The sequence below is a fragment of the Trichosurus vulpecula genome, chromosome 1 (assembly GCF_011100635.1).
Source record: "Trichosurus vulpecula isolate mTriVul1 chromosome 1, mTriVul1.pri, whole genome shotgun sequence".
In the NCBI taxonomy this organism is placed as follows: Eukaryota; Metazoa; Chordata; class Mammalia; order Diprotodontia; family Phalangeridae; genus Trichosurus; species Trichosurus vulpecula.
The window spans coordinates 547,095,041-547,118,451 of record NC_050573.1 but is presented as its reverse complement, the minus strand read 5'-3'; the positions used below and the strand labels follow the sequence as shown (position 1 = coordinate 547,118,451).

General features: G+C 39.9%; 1 protein-coding gene across 1 annotated transcript in view; it reads left to right on the top strand.

Annotated features, from left to right (window-relative positions):
- The first annotated feature begins 21,358 nt into the window (after positions 1 to 21,358).
- Positions 21,359 to 23,411, top strand: part of MELK (maternal embryonic leucine zipper kinase) — a 94,519-nt gene continuing 92,466 nt past the window's right edge. Inside the window, exon 1 of the mRNA XM_036736301.1 lies at positions 21,359 to 21,437. The gene's annotated coding sequence lies outside the window, so the exon portion shown is untranslated. The remainder of the gene's footprint in view (positions 21,438 to 23,411) is intronic.

Here is a 23,411-nt window from a genome sequence, read left to right as displayed (position 1 = left end):
TTTCTACACACTCCATCAGCTTTCATGACTTTAATTATCACCTTTATGACAGCGATTCACATGTCTGTCTGTCCAGCCTCAGTCTCTCCCCTGAATTTCAGGCCCACATCACCAGTTGTCTATAAGACATTTAAAAATGGGGAAATCTCAGATTCATCATGTACAAAACAGAGCATATTATCTTTAACCCCAAAAGTACTCTTCCAAACTTCCCTGTTTCTACCATTCTTCCAGTCTCCCACATTTGTAACCGCACTGTTATCTTGCATTGCTCTCTCTCAGTCACCCCACATATCCAGTCAGATGCCAGATTTTGCCATTTCTACCATCACAATATCTCGCATCTGACACCTCTCCATTGCCACAGCTTGTTCAGGCCCTCATCACCTCTAGCCTGGATTATTACAACAATTAGAACTAAATTGGTCTCTCCTCCTCAAGTCTCTCCCCATTCCAGGTTCATCTTACACAATGTTGCCAGTTATTCTCCTTCCCCGGAGATTCCACTGTGTCACACCCCTCCTCAATCAACTCTGGTGGCTTCCTTTTGCTTCTAATATCAACTATAAACTCAGTTTCATTTTTAAAGCCTCATACACCCTTATTCCAGCCTATCTTCCTGGCCTCATAGTACATTACTCCCTTTCCCACTAAGCTGGCCTCTTTGTTCCTCACAATGGAAACACTATCTTCCCCCTCTGTGCTTTTTCATTGGCCATTCCTCCATTCCTAAAATGTACTCTCTCCTCACTTCCACCTCGTAGAATCCGTCTCTTCTTTTAAGATATTATTCCCATGCTGCCTTCTACATGGAGCCTTTCCTGACGCCCCCAACATGCTAGTGCCCTTCCTCCCAAACTTCTTTACTCTGTGTATGCTTGTATTTATTAACTTGATGTTTGTGTTGTATATCTTTTTATCTGGACTTGTTCTCTCCTGAATTAATATGTAAGTTCCTTGCAAGTAGGAATTGTTTTATACTTTGTACTTGTACTTTGTATTTGGCCAGTGCCCAGCACATAGTATGTGTTTAATAAATGCTTGTTGATTGATTGACTGACTGGAGGCTTCCAATGTTTGAATATCCACACCTGACGACAACAAAGAATTCAATTATTTAGCCTGCAGTAAAATACCCTCATATGGGCAGCTAGGTGACACACTGGATAGAATGCCAGGTCTGGAGTCAGGAAGGCTCATCTTCCTGAGTTTAGATCTGGTCTCAGACACTTGCTGGCTCTGTGACTGTGGGCAAGTCACTTAATTTTTTTTTGCCTTAGTTTCCTCATCTGTAAAATAAGCTGGAGAACGAAATGGCAAGTCACTCTGGTACGTTTGCCAGGAAAACCCCAACTAGGATCATGAAGAGTCAGATGTGACTGAACAAAATGCTCTGTTAGGCCATGTGACCTCTTCCTCTATTATTTTAGGAAAATTTAAAATATAGGTTATTAATTTTTAAATCACATATAACTCTTTACCCCCCCCAGGTCAAAATTCAAGTCTTATCAGTAGGACAGTGGTCCCCGATCAATCTTTTAGTTCTGTATTATACCCCACCCCCACTTCTAGGGCATGCAGTAATTGTACAGACATGCAATACAAGCATTCATAATCAATTGTGGATTTTTATAGAGAGCAAAAAATCAGGATAAACAGCTTAAATAAAGAGCAAGAAAAATAACATGCTAACAGAGGCGTGTTTGGGAAGAGTGAAAACTTATCAGAGCACTCCTAGTTCTTTAAACAGTGGTGGCAACTGGCAGCCTCAGTCTGAGTTTTTTGTTCCATATATCAGAGACTGTACCCTCCTAGGCTGTCAGTGAAGGCAAGCTCCCTGTCTGGGAGCTGTCTTGTCTGTCCTCCTATCACAGATTTCATGTCCCTTTTTCAAACCTTCCAGTCTGACCCAGCTCAAAGATTACACTAGTCCAAAGTCTCAGAGCTAAACCCTTGTCCCTCTGAACTACAAATCTCAGAAAGCCAGGCAGGTTTCAAACATGTCTTACACAAGACTTAATTAGACCTCAAAAGGTATAGCAAATGAGCTCCATTTTTGTTTGCTGATAATCTATTTCACTAGCCTCATGAGTAGGGAAATCCAACTGAGCTGCAGAAGCAAAGACAGCAAGTGAAGTTTGTTGTGAGTAATTGCAATGCCAGTCTGGTATACAAAAGTGGTATTTAACTGGGGTATAGAGAGAGGAAGAAGGGTATCTGCTCTTGCTGGTGAATGTAAGACTGGTCATAACAGTTGCTTTGGAACAAAATTGGTTTAGCAGTTTAAGTGCTCAGCATAGTGCATAGCACATAGTAGACAATTAATAAATGTTTATTGATTCATTGAAGTGGGCTGGGCTCTGGGAATACATAGGGAAAAAAATGGAACAGTTCTTGTCCTCATGGAGTTTACATTCTGATGGGAATTAGGGGGAGATATAACAAATATACAGGAACGTAAACACAAAATAATTGGGGAGAGCGCTAACACCTGGGAAAATTAAGAATGACTTGGTATAGGAGTTGGTCTCTTAAAGCTGAACCTGAAAAAGATACCTACGTATCTAAGATACCTATGTAAACAAGATGAGCTTTCCAGGCAAGTGGGACAGTGGTATATGTAAAAGGAATGGAGGTAGGAGATGGAACATCATGTATAAGAAACAGCAAGTAATATTCTAAAATAATAGGATAGGTAAAATGGGGGTGGGAGGGGGATGAAGAGACACAAATAACATTGCATGGTAAGAAATGCTTATGTTAGGAAAATCATGAGAGAGAAAGAACGGTGGAAGGTATTTGGGTATAGAGAAGGAAGAAGATACATTATTATCAGCATATATTTTAGAACAAGAAAAGAGAAAATAAATGTGGATTTCAAGAAGCAATAAAAAATCTGAAACAGATGATTTTAATTATCTAGACATTAGCAGGAATTCTTTCTGCCCCACCCCTACTCCAGCCCCCTCCCCCCCCAAAAAAAAACCCAGAGTACTACTAATCTCTTGATGTACCTTAATGGCAATCTCATTCTTCAAAAGTCAGAGAAACCAATTCTCGACCTTGTTGTCACCATAAGAGGAAATGAATTACTGAAGTAGAAACAATTAAAATCTTGTGGAGAGTTGACTACATCACCTTGGAGAGAACTGACTACATCATCTTTGAATTTATGAGAAAGTAGAGACACAGTATAACATTTGCCAAGTATTTGGGGAAAAGAGATTTCAAAGGATTTTGGAAAAAGGATGGCAAGAACTCTGATCAATACAATGACCAGCCATGATTTCAGAGGACCAATTATAAAGAATGCTACCTACCTCCTGACAAAAAGGTGATGGACTCAATAAACAGAATAAAACATACAGTTTTGAACATGGCCAATGGGAAAATTTGTTTTGCAATGTAATCAAAAATATATTTGTTACAAGAAAAGAAAAGAAACAGCAAATAAGGAAGGCAGTTTGGCTGGAATGTATCATATCTCAAGAAGAATAATATACTCGGAAAGGTCATTTGGAAGTGGAATGTGAAAGACTTTAAATGCCAAACAGAGGATTTTGAGTTTATCCTAGAAATCGTAGGGACTCCTTAGAACTTCTTGAACAGGGGAATGACTCTATTCTAGCCAAAATGGACTATTTGGTGTTTCTTGGCCATGATATTCCACCTCTTACTTTCGTATCTTTACACACATACTGTCCTTCTTTGTTGGAATGTCTTTCTTCACCCTGTTCTTAGAATTCCTAGAATCCTCAAGATTCACCTCTGATGCCACCTCTAACAGGAGGCTTTTTTCTTTTTTTTTCTTTTTTTTAAATTTAATATATTTAGTTTTCAGCATTGATTTTCACAAGAGTTTGAATTACAAATTTTCTCCCCATTTCTACCCTCCCCCCCACTCCAAGACAGTGTATATTCTGGTTGCCCTGTTCCCTAGTGAGCCCTCCCTTCTGTCACCTCACTCCCCTCCCATCCTCTTTTCCCTTCCTTTCTTGTAGGGCAAGATAAATTTCTATGCCCCACTGCCTGTGTATCTTATTTTCTAGTTGCATGCAAACATACAAGAAATTTTTTTTTGTTTTTGAACATCTGTTTTTAAAACTTTGAGTTCCAAATTCTCTCCCCTCTTCCCTTCCTACCCACCCACCCTCCCTAAGAAGTCAAGCAATAGGCCACATGTGTATCATTATGTATAACCCTTCCACAATATTCATGTGAAAGACTAACTATATTTTGCTCCTTCCTAACCTATCCCCCTTTATCCAGTTTTCTCCCTTGACCCTGTCCCTTTCCAAAAGTGTTTGTTTTTTGATTACCTCCTCCCCCATCTGCCCTCCCTTCTATCATTCCCTCTTTTTATCTTCTTCCTCCTTCTTTCCTGTGGGGTAAGATACCCAATTGAGTATGTATGGTATCCCCTCCTCAGGTGAAATCTGATGAGAGCAAGATTCACTCATTCCCCCTCACCTACCTTCTCTTCTCTTCCTACAGAACTGCTTTTTCTTGCCACTTTTATGTGAGATAATTTACCCCATTCTATTTTTCACTTTCTCCCTCTCTCAATATATTCCTCTCTCATCCCTTAATTTGATTTTATTTCTTTTAGATATCATCCCTTCATCTTCAACTCATCCTGTGCCCACTCTCTCTCTCTCTCTATATATATATATATACACATACATATATACATCATACACACACACATATACATATATATACATACACATATATATATGCATATTCCCTTCAGCCACCCTAATACTGAGGTCTCATGAATCATACACATCATCTTTCCATGTAGGAATGTAAACAAAACAGTTCAACTTGAGTAAGTCCCTTGCAATTTCTTTTTCTTCTTTTTCTTGATTACCTTTTCATGCTTCTCTTGATTCTTGTGTTTGAAAGTCAAATTTTCTATTCAGCTCTGGTCTTTTCACTGAGAAAGCTTGAAAGTCCTCCATTTTATTGAAAGTCCATATTTTGCCTTGGAGCATGATAGTCAGTTTTACTGGGTAGGTGATTTCTTGGTTTTAATCCTAGCTCCATTGACCTCCAGAATATCATATTCCAAGCCCTTCGATCTCTTAATGTAGAAGCTGCTAGATCTTGGGTTATTCTGATTATGTTTACACAATACTCAAATTGTTTCTTTCTGGCTGCTTGCAGTATTTTCTCCTTGTTCTGGGAGCTCTGGAATTTGGCGACAATATTCCTAGGAGTTTTCTTTTTGGGGTCTATTTGAGGAGGCGATAGGTAGATTCTTTCAATTTCTGTTTTGCCCTGTGACTCTAGAATATCAGGGCAGTTCTCCTTGATAATTTCTTGAAAGATGATATCTAGGCTCTTTTTTTGATCATGGCTTTCAGGTAGTCCAATAATTTTTAAATTCTCTCTTCTATTTTCCAACTCAGTGGTTTTTCCAATGAGATATTTCACCTTGTCTTCCACTTTTTCATTCCTTTGGTTCTGTTTTACAATATCTTGATTTCTCATCAAGTCACTAGCTTCCAGTTGCTCCAATCTTATTTTTAAGGTAGTATTTTCTTCAGTGGTCTTTTGGACCTCCTTTTCCATTTGGCTAATTCTGCCTTTCAAGGCATTCTTCTCCTCATTGGCTTTTTGGAGCTCTTTTGCCATTTGAGTTAGTCTATTTTTTAAGGTGTTGTTTTCTTCAGTATATTTTTCAGTATTTTTTGGGTCTCCTTTAGCAAGTCATTGACTTGTTTTTCATGGTTTTCTCACATCCTTCTCATTTCTCTTCCCAATTTTTCCTCTACTTCTCTAACTTGCTTTTCCAACTACTTTTTGAGCTCTTCCATGGCCTGAGACCAGTTCATGTTTTTCTTGGAGGCTTTTGTTGTAGGCTCTTTGACTTTGTTGACTTCTTCTGGCTGTATGTTTTGGTCTTTTCTGTCACCAAAGAAAGATTCCAAAGTCTGAGACTGAATCTCGGTACGTTTTTGCTGCCTGGCCATGTTCCCAGCCAGCTTACTTGACCCTTGAGTTTTTCAGCAGGGTATGACTGCTTGTAGAGTAAAGAGTACTATGTTCCAAGCTTGGGGGGATGTGCTGTTGATTTCAGAGCAATTACAACCAGCTCTGCCATACCAGGGCTCCTCCTCCCCCAAGAACCCCCAACCCGGACTTAGATCTTCAGCAGGCTCTGCACTCCTGCTCTGATCTGCCACTTAATTCCTCCCACCAGGTGGGCCTGGGGCCTGAAGCAACTGCAACTGTAGTTCTGTACCTGCCCCACCTCTGCTGCCCCCCGGTGCGGTGGCCGAACTGCAAACTCCTTCTTTCACTCTGTCCCCAGCAGCTTTTCCCACTAACCTTCTCTGTTGTCTTTGGTGTTTGTGGGTTGAGAAGTCTGGTAACTGCTACAGCTCACTAATTCAGGGTGCTAGTGCATACTCCACCTGGCTCCTGGTCTGGTTGGTTGGCACAGCCCATGCTGGGCTCTGCTCCACCTTGCTCCACTCCCAGCTCCGTGAGTGAAAGACCTCACCCAGCAACCATCCAGGCTGTCCTGGGCTGGAGCCCTGCTTCCCTCTGCCATTTCCTGGGTTCTGCAGCTCTAGAATTTGTTCAGAGCCATTTTTTATAGGTTTTTGGAGGGACTTGGTGGGGAGCTCACGCTAGTCCCTGCTTTCCAGCCACCATCTTGGCTCCACCCCCCAGGAGGCTTTTTTGTGACCCCATCAATTACGTGGTTTTTATTTTGTATATCACTCATATTTTCTCATCTGTGGATAACAGGCAGGCTTTCATAATTATCCTACTAATAAAATATAAGTATCTCAAGCCAAAAGTCTTACTGTCGTTTTACACTACTAAAGCTTAAATGTTCTAACTTTGATAGGTTAAAACTGCTCTCAGATTTTTGGGACACCCTGTATAAGCTCTTTGAAGCTATTTAGTTTTTTTGTCATTTTATCCCAGTTGGCTGATATTTAATAGGATCTTAATACCTTAATAGGTGCTTAATAGGATCCTAGGGTCATCTATTTAGAGGCAGAAGGGCTGTTAGAGGTTTTAGAATACAAGCCCCAAATTTTACAGATGAGGAAACTAAGGGCCAGAGAGGTCAAATAATTTGGGCATGAGCTCACAAACAAGGAGTTGAAAGTTGAATAATTGTTGAACTTCTAACTCCAGCTAGATCTGGGGGCTTTTGTGGGCTGATTTGTGAACCTGATCAGCAATTTATGAGAAAATGCATTAATTACAATTTTAAACTATTGATATGCAAATGGACTTTTGCCACCACCTACTTATAAGCTAAGGACTTCCTTTGATGGCTTTGTTGATTTTTTTTTTAATCAGGTACTCATACTTGAAATAAGGGGATGGTCTCCTTTCAGTATCTTATAACTGACTCTTTAGTGCCATCTTCAGTTTTTTTAAAAAAGTGTTTATATTTAACTGCCCTTCATTTATATGCGTAGTCCTTAGCTGGGAAATTCTGCGCTCTAACATAGGCCAGTACAAGCCAAAATTGTCCTCATCTGATGTTTTGAATGATGAGAAGTTCATTGTATTTACAATATATGTTAAAACTAAAGTCTAAACTTTGAGATACATTAACATTCTAGACAACATGAAATCTGAAAAAAGGTCCATCTGAGATTATTTTCTTGCTTCCTGGGTTTAACCAAAATGTTTGTTCATAATGCATAGTTGTCATTGCCTAACTAGTACTTTAAGACAAGGTTGCTTCCATATAGAAATAAGACACATATGTTCTCAATGAAAATCATGCATTTATGAGCAATGGAAATCAGAGATGTCATGATCACGGCAGAAGGAAAGTAAGCATACAGATGCTGTTCCCACCCTTATTGGAGGCAGTTAGTCTAAAGACTTTAAGAAATAGCTATCGGAAATGCTGCTGACTTTGGCAATCTGATTTTAGGGCACGTTTTCCACCCTGGATTCATTTAAATTTACCAACCATTTTTAAAGCACCTACTATATGTAACACTTATATGAGAGTCAGTGTGGCATAGGGGATAAAGAGCCACCCTCAGATAGAGAACAGTCTCAGAATCAGTAAGGGTTGAAAGTATTTCTTCTCATGCATACTGGCAACGTGACTTGTCAGTACCCCCAGGTAAATCTCTAAGGATATAAATTGCAGATAAATTGCCAATCTACATGAATGAAGAGACTATCCAATTATGGTATTCCCTACAGGTTCCCTGAAGAAACACCTGATCTAGACCCTCCACTACCAAAAACTTTCTCCAGTCACCATGCTAGGTACTGGAAGGAGAAAGACAAAAATGAAATAGTCCCTTCCTTCAAAGAACTAGAGATTAGTGCAAAGTGGGAATTTTGAGATTTCATAGCCAAAACACTCAGAGTGGACATTCATCATCTCAGAACCCTGCCTCAGTTGGCCTCATGTGTGAATCTGCATGACTTCTTCTGGGTCAGAGGATTTGGGATCAACAGAAGAGATATATGTCTTGTTTCATAGTCCCCAAAAAACAAGGACTGCTAGCCTCTGTCAATTTGTGGATAATTGGAAATAATCAGGGAGCTGGTCTTAGCTAGTCAGTTCTAGAAATAATTACAAATTCTAAATAATCGATTTACAAATGAATTCATATGCCAGCAACGTTATAATTAAAATTCTGCAAGCTAGGCTTCAGCAATATGTGAACCAGAAGAGCTGGCTGGTTTTTAAAGAGGCAGAGGAACTAGAGACCAAATTGCCAACATTCACTGAATTATGGAGAAAGCAAGGGAGTTCCAGAAAAAAAATGTCTGCTTCATTGACTACACTAAAGTCTTTGACTGTGTGGATCACAACAAGATGTGGCAAATCTTCAGAGAAATGAGAGTACCAGATTATCTTATTTGTCTCCCAATGAACCTGTATGCAGGCCAAGAAGCAACAGTTAGAACCAAACATGAAACAACTGATTGGTTTAAGATTGGAAAAGGAGTACAACAAGGCTGTATATTGTCACCTTATTTGTTTAACTTATACGCAGTGTATATCATGTGAAATACCATGCTAGATGAACCAAAAGTTGGAATTATGTTGCCGGGAGAAATACCAATAATTTTAGACATGCAGACAATACCACCCTGATGGCAGAAAGTAAAGAAGAATTAAGAAGCCTCTTGATGAGGATGAAAGAGGAGAGTATAAAAACTGTCTTGAAGCTTAACATAAAAAGAAAAAAAAACTAAGACCTTAGCAACTGGTCCCATCACTTCCTGGCAAATAGAGAAGACATAGAAGCAGTGTCAAATTTTATATTCTTGGGCTCAGAGATCACTGCAGATGGTGACTGCAGCCACGAAATTAAAAGACACTTGCTCCTTGGAAGGAAAGCCATGCAAATCTGGACAGCAAACTAAAAAGCAGAGATATCACCTTTCTGAAGAAGGTCCAAATAGTCAAAACTATGGTTTTTCCAGTGCTAATGTATGCCTGTAAGAGTTAGACTATAAGGAAAGCTGAGCACTGCAGAATTGACCCTTTTGAATTATGTTGCCAGAGAAGAACTTTGAGAGTCCCTTGGACAACAAGAAGATCAACTCAATCAATATTTAAATAAATTAATTCAGACTTTTCACTGGAAGGTCAAATACTAAAGCTGAAGCTTAAGTGCTTTGGCCACATAATGAGAAGATGGGACTCATTAGAAAAAACCCTGATGTTGGGAAAGATTGAAGGCACAAAGGAAAGGGGATGGCAAAGGATGAGATCGAGAGATAATATCATGAAAATAATGAACATGAAGTTGGAAAGACTTCAAGAGATAGTGGAGGATAGTAGTGTGCTGTGGTCCATGGTGTCACGCAGAGTTGGACATGATTGAAAAACAACAAAAACACATAGCTAGTGAGGATCTGAGGAAGGATTTGAACACAAGTCTTCCTGACTCCAAGTCTATATATTACTTCAACTAGCTGCCTCTAAGAAGATACTCTCATAGTATCATTTAGATTATTTTAAAAAGTACTATTAATTAGAGAAATGCAAATTAAAACCACTCAGGCTAATAAGACAAAAAGGAAAATGCTAAATGTTGGAGGGGATGTGGGAAAACTGGGAAACTAATGCACTGTTGGTAGAGTTGTGAACTGATCCAACCATCCTGGAGAACAATTTGGAACTATGTCCAAAGGACTATAAAACTGTGCATTCCCTTTGATCCAGCAATACCACTGTTAGGTCTGTATCCCACAGGGATTTAAAAAAGAAAAAAAGTTAAATAACCTATTTGTACAAAAGTATTTATAGCAGCTCTTTTTGTGGTGGCTAAGAATTGGAAATTGAAGGGATACCCATCAGTTGAGAAATGGCTGAACAAGTTGTGTTACATGATTGTAATGGAATATTATTGTGCTATAAGAAATGATAAGCAGAATGATTTCAGAAAAACTTGGAAAGACTTTTATGAACTGATACAAAATGAAATGAGAAGAACCAGGAGAACACTGTTCATAGTGACGGAAATATTGTATGATGATCAACTGTGAATGACTTAACCGTTCTAAGCAATACAATGATCCAAGACAATCCCAAGGACTCATGATGAAAAATGCTATCTGCCTCCAGAGAAAGAATTGATGTCTGAATACAGATTAAAGCTTCCTTCCTTCCTTCCTTCCTTCCTTCCTTCCTTCCTTCCTTCCTTCCTTCCTTCCTTCCTTCCTTCCTTCTTTCCTTCCTTCCTTCCTTCCTTCCTTCCTTTCCTTCCTTCTTTCATCTCTTTGCACAGAATGACTAATATGGAAATATTTTATATGATTGCACATGTATAGCCTATATTGGATTGATTACCATCTCAGGGAGTGGAGAGGGAGGAAGGAATAGAATTTGGAATTCAAAACTTAAAAAAAAATGTTAAAATTGTTTTTACATGTAATTGGGGGAAAATATATATTTTTTAAGTACTAAAAATTGCCGGTTTAGAGTGGTGCTAATTTTATGTGTTTGTTAATCTGAGATACAACATTAGCCAGACCTTGGTACTAGCTGGAATTTGGATTCTAGCCATAACATATGGCCTATGTTCACTTAAACTTACAAAAGAAAAATCTCTGATTTTATACTGAGAACAAAGTGCCCTGCCCTTTGTATTAATACACTAAACCAATGGGAAAGTGGCATTACACACAAGGTTATTCCCCATCTGGGAGTATGGCTCACTTGGGGTTGCCAACACAAGCTCGTATTCTGTTGCTTCTACTCCACAGTCCAGCATTTTCTAAGTGCCTGTGAAAATCATGTGGAATTAGGTTGTGCACAAGCTGCCAGCCACAGAATAGAGGTTCTTTTGTTTAGTCATGCATAAACCTGGTTTAGAAAGAGAAGCCAGGAGAGGATGGTAGGGGAGGTTCCCTTTCCACTGTATGAGCAAGAAATGTTTGTCATCCAGTGCAAAGGGGAGAATTAAATCTTAGTATCTTAGATTCTGAGCTAGAAGGAAACTTAGAGGTTATCAGGTCCAGTCTCTTTGTTTTACATATGAAGAAACTCAGGTGCTATAGGTGAAGTACTTTTCTCAAGGTCACACAAGGAATACTGACTATAAGTGGCAAAGGTGGGGTTTGAGCTCAGGGCCCTGGATCCTTGTTCTTTTCACTGCACATACCATCCCGCATTGACCGGACTTAAAGCACAGACCATTTTGGAAGTTTGATGAAGCCTTTGGACCCCTTCTCAAAATAATATTTTTAAATGCATAAAATAAAACACATAGGACTAAAAACAAATTAATAGACCAGAGGTTAAGAATCCCTAATTAAGATGGGAATATGCGTGGTCTAAGTTTATTGTAGTGATGTTGTAATTTCCAGTCTTATGGTTATAGGTCAACTACTTAGCACAAACAGTCGATCAACCAATAGTGTCTGTTTGTCTTCTGAGTGCCAACCCCCCCCCATTCAGGACAGTGATAATAGCTTTGATAATAATTGTAATAACAATAATAATAATTAACATGTATATAGTATTTACTATATGCCAGGCACTGTGCTAAGCACTTTACAAATATCTCATTAGTCTCACAACAATCCTGGAAGGTAAGTGCTATCTCCATTTTATAGATAAGGAAACTGAAGCAGAGGCTAAGTGACTGGTCCAGGATCACGTAGCTAGTAAGTGTCTGAGGCCACATTAGAACTGTGGTCTTTCTAACCCTAAGCCCTGTCCTTTATCCATGGTGCTTTAGCTGCTGGTTATAAAGCTCCTGGACGTTTCCAATTCAGAGAACATGAATTATGGTAAGCTCTCCTTTACACTGTCCAGAATCATTTGCCCTGACTAAGTGGGTTTCGGATGAACATTACCTCTATGTATAAGAGGCTGACAATCTAGTTGAGGATATGAGGCTAAACTATGAAATCACAGTCTTAGTGCTAAGACTAAATGAGAGAAAAAATATTGAAAGGAATAAGGTTACTTGAGGCACAAATGATCAAAGAATCACAAAATTTTAGAGCTGAAAGAGATTTTAGCAGTCATCTGGTATAACTCATACCCCAAAGGAATCCCAACTTCTCAGTTAAGTAGCTTGTAATTATAATTTGTCAAGAGATGAGAAAAAGTAATTCCTTCCTTTCACTGGAGATGTAGGGTGCTATGGTTATGGATCATTGCATATACTACTTGACTTGGTCAGTGGGTCAGTTAATTTTGCTGAACTATTTCTTGTTTTTAAAATTTTCATTGTAAGGAAAAACACGCTGGGTAGAGGACAGTGAATATTTGGAAATTAATGTGATATAAAAACAAAAGGTATCAAAAAGTTACTAAACTCTATCTCTCAGGTCAGGACATTTTCTCTGGCTTTCCTCCATGCCTTGCAATGCTCTCCCAACTCTGCTTATGGACTTTCCTAGCTTCCTTTAGATCCCAGCCAAAATCCTATCTTTTACAGGAAGCCTTTCCCAACCCTTCTTAATTCTGATGCCTTCCCTCATTTAATTATTTCCTACATATCTTGCATGTAGCTTGCTTTGTATATATGTTTGCACATTTTCTCCGTATTAGATTGTAAGTTCCTTGAGGGAAGGAACTGTCTTTTGCCTCTTTTTGTATCCCTAGCACCTAGCACATAATAGGTACTTAATAAATGCTTATTACATGATTGGTTAAATGGTGCATAGCCACTGATCCAATAATATTACTAATGAACCTATATACCAAGATATCAAAGAAAGAAGAAGAGGACCTGTATACAAAAGTATTTGCAGTAATTCTTTATGTAGTGACAAAAAGAAACTAAAGGGTTTCCCATCAATTGGGGAGTTGACAGGAAAATTATGGTATATTAATGCAATGTAATACTATTGTGCCTTAAGCAATGATGGAAATAATAGTTTCAGAGAAACCTGGGAAAACTTGTATGAGTTAACGCAGAGTGAAATGAGCAGAACCAGGAGAGCAATTTATACTATAATCACAACATTATAACGACAAACAATTTCGAAAGACTTCAGGGCGTCGATCGATGTAATGACCAACCAAGATTCCAGGGGACTGATGATTAACCATGCTACCCCAGTCCTAACAGAATGGTCATAGTCTCAAGATACGTACAGAGTGAGACATACATTTTTAGACGTAGTGGATGTGGAAATTTAGTTGCTTCGCTATGAATATATTGGTTACAAAGTTTTTGTTTTTGTTTCTTTAAATGATAGGAACAAGGTAGGAGAGAGAGAAATGCTTACTAAGTGAGAACGAATAATAAAATTAAAAAATTAAAACAGAAGGTATGAATCAAACTAAAGTAAGCCAAATAAAAGTCTTGATCAACTGTCTTCACTACATTCCCTTGATCTTATAGTTGAGCAGCCCTGTCAAAAAAAATTGGAAACATGCTTAGTTTGGCATTTTCTATCTGTTCTTGATAAAGTCGTGCTTGTTGTTTATAATCAGTTTCATTTTCTAGATGTCCATTAACAATCTCTTTAATGGTTGGTTTTAGATTTTCCCAGTGTATCCTGAACCCCATTCTAGCCAGGTTTCCCAAGCACAGAGTGGGTATCCTGAAGGACAGCACTGCGATATTGAGGGAGGGTGGGAGATAGGTCTTATGATTGGCTGAGAGACCTCTAAGCCCTTGAAATAGTGTGGGGAGACTCTGGAGGGAGGGAGAGGGGGAGAAAGAGAGAGAGAGAGAGAGAGAGAGAGAGAGAGAGAGAGAGAGACAGAGGTGTAGTATGAGATAGATAAGGCATGAATTTTTGAATGGCAGTTAGAAACTCTTCCTGGAGTCATAGACATGTGGGGAAAGCTAGGCACCCCGCCTCATGTCCTTTGATTCTCAGTGCCTAGACTGCCCCCCATCCCATGGCTAAGGCTTCTCCAATCATTCTCCAGTTGACTGAGCTGATTTTTATATTGCTCCCATGATAAGAGGCTATCTACTCTTCTATATTCTTTCATATATTCTAATCTGTATAACTTTCCCTATTTCTATTTACTGTTTCTTTAGATAAATGGATTGGTGTGTGCTAAGCCTTTGGTGGGAGAGAGATGCTGGTGGGTCTGCCTGCCACAAGTTTTTCCACCTTCAATGCATCCTCCACTTTGCCACCAAAGTGACTTCCCTAAAGTGCAAATCTGATCATATAACCTCCTCTCTTCCCTATTCAATAAACTTAGTGCCTCCCTATCACTCAAAATCCCGTCTGTGACATTCAAAGCCCTGCATAACTGAGCCATCTTCTCTCTTACCGGTCTTGTTGCCCTTACTCCCCATCACATCTTCTGGTCTCTTGATTGTTCCATGAACAAGATTCTGCATCTTTCAGCTCTGGACATTTTCTCTGCCTGTCTCCAATGCCTGAATGATTCTCCCTCCTCATCTCTGCCTCCTGGCTTTTCTGGCTTCCTCTAAAATCCCATCTTCTATCAGAAATCTTCTCAAATCTACCTTTGATTCAAGTGATTTCCCTTTGTTAATTATTTTCTATTTATCCTCTATATAGCTTGTTTGTGTATATTTGTTTGCTTGTTGTCACCTCCATTGGATTGTGAGCTCCTTGAAGGTAGGGACTGTTTTTTCCCTCTTTTTGTATCCCCAGCATCTAGCAGGGTACCTGGCCTAGTAGATGCTTAATAAATACTTATTGATTAACTGGTTAGGGGAAGCTATTACCCTCTTTAAAGTGACCAGGGAAAGTCGTTTGTGTGTTTATTTTTTCCTGACCCCTAAAAAGGCATCAAACTCCTGGAGTACAAATATTTAATATATGATAAATAGATATAATTCTAGCCAAATACCCTTCTTGGAGATGAGTGAAAGAGTGGTAGCCCAGCCACAGCTGGGCTTGATCTTGCCTGCTTCCCCTTCTCTGCTAGGCTCCTGGTGGTGTGGCCATGGCTCTCCTCCTTGACTCAGGTCAGATATTTATCTGATATCATGCTACATTCAGGCCATCTGTTCTGTATATTAGATGGCTATCTATCTATATTACACTGTCACAAACTCTAGGAGAGAGTGATCATTTCCCTCCAAGGTTCTCATAATTTCTCATCAATAGCTAGACCAAAGAGTGCGTGAAGGGGAATCATGTGTAATAACCCTGGAAAGGTAAGTTGGAGCCAGGTTGTGAAGAACTTTAAACGTTAAACAGAGGATTTTATTTTTTATCCTAGAGGTAATAGGGTTCCATTGGAACTTTTTGAGCATGGATGTAACATGGTCAGACCTGTGATTTAGGAATATCACTTTGGCAACTGTGTGGAAGAGGTATTGGGGAGGGAGAGACAAGGTAAGGAGATCAATTAGGAGGCTATTATAATAGGCAAGGCAAGAAGTGATGAGGATCTGAATTAGGGTGGTGACCATAGTGGTGGAGATAAGGAGATAGATACAAAGATTTTGTAGAATAGAATTGTCAAGACTCGTAATTGACTAGATATAGCGGGTGAGGGAGAGTGAAGAGTTGAGTTTGATGCTTAGGTTTTAAACCTGAGTATCTGGGAAAATGGTGGTGCCCTTGTGCTGGGCTGGGTTTGATTCAGGCCTGGTAGGTTAGGTTAAATATTAGAACATTTGCGGGTCTTTCAACACTTAATGAAAAGAGATTTACTTAGCAGGAAAAGGATATTCAAGGATAGCCACTGAGGACACCTCAAGTGATTCAGCAGAGCGAAACTCCCTTGCCTAAGTCACCTACAGTTTTTTATCAACCAACTATCAGAGAGCTCCTAGAGCTCCTTGTGACTGGTTTGTACTTGGGTGACAGTCTTAGCCTTTAGTCTTCTGAACCAATCAAGTCTTAAAGTGGGTCTCAATACCTTTTAAAAACTAGCCTGACTTCTATGGGTGTAGGGCAGGCATTAGAATTAATGTATTGCTCATACCACAGCCCTCACAAGGAATAGGGAAGTTCGGAAGAGAAATGCGTTTGGACTTCTGTTTTGGACATGTTGAGCTTGAGAAGGCTACAGGCCATATGTAGTGGGAAATAGCCAACAGGGAGTCAGTGATGCAAGATCAGATCTCAGGAGGGAGACTAAAACTTGATATGTTGATATGAGTTCTTCGTAGTGATTATATTTAAACCCATGAGAACTGATGAAAGGACATATGTGTGTGTATGTACACATACATACATACATATATACATACACACATGTATATATCTAAATATAGAATAGAAAAACATGTATGTGTGTATATATATACATACATACTCATTATATATATACACATATTATATATGTATTTAGAGTGAGAGAGTATAGAAGAGATATATAGTTATCTCTTTCACATCAAGACTTTCTCCATCAAGATTTGGATATATTGTGGATCAGCGTGAGAAATGTATAGTTTTGGATAATATTAACCCAAATTTTATAATAGGGTGCTGTAAACACCCCATAAAATAAAAAGAAAAAAAAATCAGACTTCTTTTCTGGTATGAAGGGAGGGCCAAAAAATTTTATACGGATTTTCCAGATTGCGGGGGCACTGGGCCCCTAACCCCCATAACGTGGAAGGGATAACTGTATATAGAGCATTTCTTAAGCACTTACTATGTGTCAGCCACTGAACTAAACAGTGGGAATACAAATTCAAGCAAAAGGAAAGACAATCCAGAAAGATAAGAACAGTTCCAGAAGGAGAAGGAAGACAGGCTGACCTGGGCCTTCCATAAAATGGAGTCTCCAGGAGGAACTCACCTATGCAAGAAGGGGAGCTGGCCTTGTGGAGATCTATTCCAGAGTGAGCAGGCAAAAGAGGTGGTAGATTGTTTCAAGGTGAGGAGACCTCAGGCTCTAAGGGATCTCCTTGTACAAAGATGACTAAATATAGAATTGGTCTAGATCTTGTTGATTCCCTCAAATTATTACACTGAAATATTCATTGAACTTAATTCAAGAAATATTTTTACATTAAACGCAGTACTCTATACCCAATATTCCCTACCTCTGTAGGGAGATAATGAGGAACATGCAAGATCAGACTTCTTTATACATCAGTTAGTTTTGAGAGCCTTTTCTTTCTTCTTTTTTTTTATTCTTCATATGTGATGGCTTTCTGGGAGGTAGTGGGGAAGATTATAGTGGGAAATTTATATGCTCTTAAGAGATTATCAATAAAATTTGCTAAAAAAAAGAGGGAAACATTTCATCTGTGTTGTTGTTCAGTCATTCAGTCGTGTCCGATTTTATATGGCTCTGTGGACTTTTTTTTTTAACCAGTGTGTACCTATTTTAGAGATGAGGAACTGAGGCAAATAGAAATTAAGTGACTTGCCATCTGGGTCACTCAGCTAGTTAAGTGTCTGAGGCTGGATTTAAACTCAGATCTTCCTGTCTCAGGTCCTATCCACTATACCCTTCTTTGTGCTAAAAGTTTTAAAGAAAACTAAAATATACAGTTGCTATATTGGTAGAAGAAAAACATGCTCATTTTAGTGATCAATGGGCTAAAAATCTCTTTTCCATATTCAGCTTATGTCTATCATTACAAATAGCCAAGAATTTGCCTAGAAATATTATTGAAAGTATGTGGTTTTTACCAAATATTTTTCCTAGGTATCTCTGGATAATTAGAGGTTTAATACAAGCACAATGAAAAACTTTTAAATATTAGCTTTCACGTATCACATTGACTATTTAAATATATATATATATATATATATATATACACATATATATTTATATACATTTGTTTTAATCAGGCAAGATCCACCTTCTCACCTACCCCTCTCATTTCCCCCACCCCAGTTTAGAACATGAGCAAAACAAAACCCATTACAAACATGTGTACTCAAAACAAATTTCCACATTGGTGATGTCCAAAAAATATTTTTATTCTGCACTTTGAATCCTTCACCTCTTCATCCAGAGGTAAATATGTTTCCTTATTAGTCCTTTGCAATCATGGTTGGTCATGATACTAATAAGAGTTCAGCACAATAGTATTCCAAAACATTGTTGCCATAACTTGTTCAGCCATTCCCCAATTTATGGATATTCCTTTAGATTCCCATCTTAGCTCTCTATCTGCTATGTCATCTAGCTGCCTCAAAATGAGATAATGCTTTAAGATTTGTTAAGCACTTTAGAAATTATACAATTTTATTTTCATCTAGCCAATTTTTGAAATAGACCCCTGCCTGGAGTCAAGGAGAAATATTTTGAGCCTAGCTGTGGGTTCCTGGGGTAAGGTCCTGGTTTCTTCTCACCCTGGGGCTGAGACTGTTGCCAACTCTGAGCCTGGTATGGCTGCAGGAGTATAAGTGGTGAGATGAATTTCTACAGTATGGAAGGTTTTTTTTTTTTTCCTTAACTGAGCACTGCAGCAGAAGCATTAAAGAGTAGTTGAATCGAGGACCTAGGGAGAGCCATACAATAAAAAGTATAGGCAAAAAGGCAGATGAGGGGACTTTCAATTACTGAATTCCAGGGCTAGAGTGAGACTTCAGGGTGAAGAGCTGTGGGTCCGTTTTCTCTGGTGAGCGAAATAAAGGCTGTTCCCTATCCAATAACCATAATATACATCGAGTGCCTCTCTGTATCCTTTGACACTGTCGATCACCATTTCCTCCTAGATACTCTCTTTTCTAGGGTTTTCATGACATAACTCTTTCCCATTTCTCTTCTTAACTGTTTGGCCACTCTTCACTCTCCTTTGCTGGATCAATGATCTCACAACTAGTAAGTAACCAAGACAAGTTTCTTGAGCCATTTACTATATTACCAAAGATCTCCCTCAGGCATGCCTCTTGCAGGTGTTGCCAAAGAGATCCAGACCTCGCTCCTTTGGGGCAGAAATATCCCAATATTCCCTTCCTCAACCCCCCACGGAGTTTTAACCTAAGCTTGGAGCTAGTACTTTGGCAAGCTCACCTTGCTCCATCTTTTGGATTTGTGGGAAGCTGAGAAGTCACATGGAAGCTGCTGAGGGATCCAAGCTGAGGCTTGGAAACAAGAGAGGGAATAGAGCCATAAAGTCACCAGAAAAGATTGTGGAGCTGAGGTATGGTGGAATGCTGTGCTGCTGAATTCCATTTAGGTTGCAGGTGAAAGGTGATGATTCCCTAGTCCCTTCTCTCCTTTCCCTCCCTCTTTTTAGAAGGGACTTGAGTCTGAAGTTTTCCCAGGGTTCAAGTAGGCTTATCTTTGTTTCCTGAAAGTCTGTTTATTCATTTACTCTTTAAACATTTACTTTGTCTCTTAAGCTGGAAAAATATGGAAAAGTTGTTAACCACCCACATTGCTAAATGGTGTGTAGCAGAGAGAGGTAATTGGAAACACTGGAGAGGGGAGATTAAAAAGCAAAGAATTTTGTTAGAGTACGGGGTCGCAAAGGCAGAGAAGACAGTAGCTGATTTATTTTTATATCTTTCCAGGGAAAAGAGAATACATTTACTGGTGTTTCACTCTGCAAATGAGTGTAGCAGCAGCTGGGTCAGATTCTACTTAGGTTTGCAAAGACAAGAAATGAAACATTCCTACTTGCAAAGAACTTATATTCTGTGGGTGGAATACAAATGTGCAAGGTAAACAAACTTAAAATGCACTAATGCAAAGTACTATCAAGAGGAAGAGAGTGCTGAAAACTGAGATCAAGAGATGCTTCACGCAGAAGTTGTCACTTCAGCTATGATTTTAAGGAAGCCAGAGGCTCTAGGAGAAGGAGAGAGGGAGTATATTCCAGATATAGAGAACTATTGGTGCAAAGATTAAGTAGAAGGAGTATCATATTACAGTGCTGATAAGTACATCTTCAGCCAGTTTTCAAGGTCCTGTTTGTAGCAGTTCATCAAATGCAAATGAAGGGTTTGATGTGTGAAGAGCTTCAGTTCAAAACCAATCCCCCAGCTGCTACTGCCAGCTGCCCAAGGTCACTTTTCATCTATTCTGTATTAATTTTATATATACTTACTTACAGATGTCGTCTCCCCCATTAGAATGTAAGCTCTTTGAGGGTGGCTGCTGTTTTTGCTTTTTATTTATATCCTCAGCATTTAGCACTGCACCTAACATAGAACAAACCCTCAGTGCATTCTTGTTGAGCAGTGACCCACCAGGATTCCAGAGGACTGACCCCCTGATGAAACATGCTACCCCCTCTCCTGACAAGAGAGGATTCAGGGTGCAGACCGAAGGATAATTTTTGAACATGGCCAATGTAGGAATTTGTTTTGCATGACTATGTATATTTGTTACAAAGGTTTTTTTTTCTTCTGTTCTTTTTTCACAGGGAAGGTGAGAGAGAAGGTAGTTTTTCATTAGCTGGAAAAAAACCAACTTGCTTGTTAATCAAAAACCCGATTGATTGGAGGGCACGCTGGGTTTGGAGGTAAACCTAAACTCAAATTCCGGTTTTGCTCTTTATTCCCTCTGTGACTTTGGGCAAACCACTTAAACGCTATAGGCGTCAATTTTCTCCTCTGTACAATGGGGGTATTGTGTTGGACGGGCCGTTTTTAGTGCGTTCCAGCTCCAAATCTACGGCCCTAAGACTACGACAATCTTTGGGGGCTGATGTGAGGGAAGCCCTTGGAAACAAAAGGAGAGCCTGGGATGGGGAGCTGCGTCTGTCCTTCGGGTCAGACTGCCGCTCCAACGCAAGAAAGAACGGGAAAGGGAAGTCATTGGCACGCATAACTTCCACCGGGGAGGGTCGCTGAAGAGGGGTGAAGGTAAGGCCTCTAGCCCATACCTCTCACGAGGTCGAGTCCAGTTTCAGAACAAGCTCCGCCCCATTTGCCCCGCCCCTCTCCGACCACGCCTCTTCCGGTCTTGGGGATTTGATTCTATTGGCGGGCGGAAGCGAGGCAGGGAGCCGGGAGGTTTGAACGCTCCCCCGGGGAGGTGCCGGCTGCGTGGACCTCCCTCCTGCGCTTCGCTTCCTCAAGTCCGGTTCAACGGTTCGGCTGCTTGGTCTCGTTCTGTCCGCAGCCCCGTCCAGACCCTCTGCTCCTCCTCGCGGGTGAGTGGCCGCCCCGGCCTGGCTGGGATGGGAGCGGGAGGCCGGGCGCGGAGCCCTCGGAGACGTCCTGGTGGGACGCTGCGGGAAAGGGAGACTCCGCGGCGGAGCGGTTCCTCCCCCTGCCGGGCCGCGGGCAGAGCCGGGCCCCGGGGCCAGCTGTCTGCCTCCGGCCGGGCCACTCCGCCCCTCGGGGCTCGGCTGGAAAGGGCTCCTTGGGTGGCAAAGAATATATTAAAAAAGTTTTTTTCACTAATCTTCCAGTGAAAAATTAGCATTTTCTTCCGTTATGACTGTATGGGCAGCGAGGCATTATTGTGAGGAGGGGAGAGAGGGCTAAAGAGGGGTCGTATGAGCCCCGAGGCATGCTGAGGAGGGTCTGTCTGTCTGTCTGTAGGCTTGGCCAGATTGTAGGCGCACGGAGTAATGATTGCCAGCATTTACTTAGGGCTCTACGGTTTGCAAAACACTTTTTGTTATCCGATTTATAATAATAGTAATAGCTAATGTTTCTAGGGAGCTTTATGGTTTGCAAAGCGCTTTACGTATTGTCCGATTCAGTAATTATATATTTACATATTTTATAGCATATATATGGCTTTTATATAACTTAAGGTTTGCAAAGCACTATACATGTCTGATTTAATAATAATGACTAAACTTATATAGTTCTTTAAGGTTTGCAGAATGCTTTAACATATATTATCTGATTTAATAATAATAGCTAGCATTTCTAGAGGGCTTTAAGATTTGCAAAGCGCTTTGCATTCTGATTTAATAATAGCTAGCAATTACATAGCTGCATTCTTATTTAATAATAATAACTAGCATTCACATAATTCCTTAAATTTTTTTTTGAGGTAGTCTGAGTTAAATGGCTTGCCCAGAGTCACACAGCTATTAAGTGTCCCTAAGATCAAATTTGAACTCAGATCCTCCTGACTCCAGGGTTGGTGCCAGCTAGCCACCCCTAGTTCCTTAGGTTTCGCAAAGCTCTTTTACATGTTTAATAATAATACCTAGCATTTATATGTTTTATAGCATACGTATTGATTTAAGTGCTTTCCAAATATTATCCCATTTTATCCTCACAACAGCTGGGGAAGCAGAGCATGTGATATTAATCATCCCCATTTTATGTGTGATGAAATGGAAGCCGAGAGACATTTAGTGACTTGTCCCGGATTGTACCTCTAAGTCTGTCTGAGGCAGAATTTGAACCATGTTCTGAGCTGCTTAGCCAGTAGTAATGATAAAAACAATATTAATAGCAATATTTAACATTTATGTAGTGCTTACTCTATGCCAGGTACCATGAAACATTTTACAATGATTATTTCATAACAACACCCTTGGGAGGTAGGTGCTATTATCATCCCCATTTTATGAGGCAGATGAAAGTTAAGTGACTTGCCCAGGGTCACACTTCAAGGAAGCATCTGAAGCTGGAGTTTAACTCAACTTTTCCTGATTCCAGGCCTAACCAAGAAGAATCCTCTCAGAGCAACCTTTAACGTGATAGCTGAAAGGGAAACACTCCTGTAAGAAAGGAGACTGGGTTCTAGGCCCCATTCTGCCCCTCAGATTCATGTATCCTTAGAAGTTGCCTAGTCAGCTTGGCTTTAAACATGTTCTGAGAAACGGTTGTGGATAAGGGAATTTAACTAGTTGATCTCCAAGGGCCATTCTAGCTCTGAATCCTATGACAAAAGTGTTTTTTAGGAAACTCTTCTTTTACAAATCTCCTTTGTACTTATCACTCCTACTTCTGCCTGCTGGAGCAAGTAGGAACAGACTTTTTTCCTTCCGTATAAGCACTTTGCAGTTATTTGAAGTCAGTGGTTGTTTCTTGTTAGTCTTATTTGTCCAGGCTAAATAATCTTGGTTCCTCGTGTGATGTAGTCTTTATTCCCTTCACCCTTATTGTCACGGTCCTTTGGATGTGCTTTTGGCTTCTTAAAAAGTGATTGGAACACA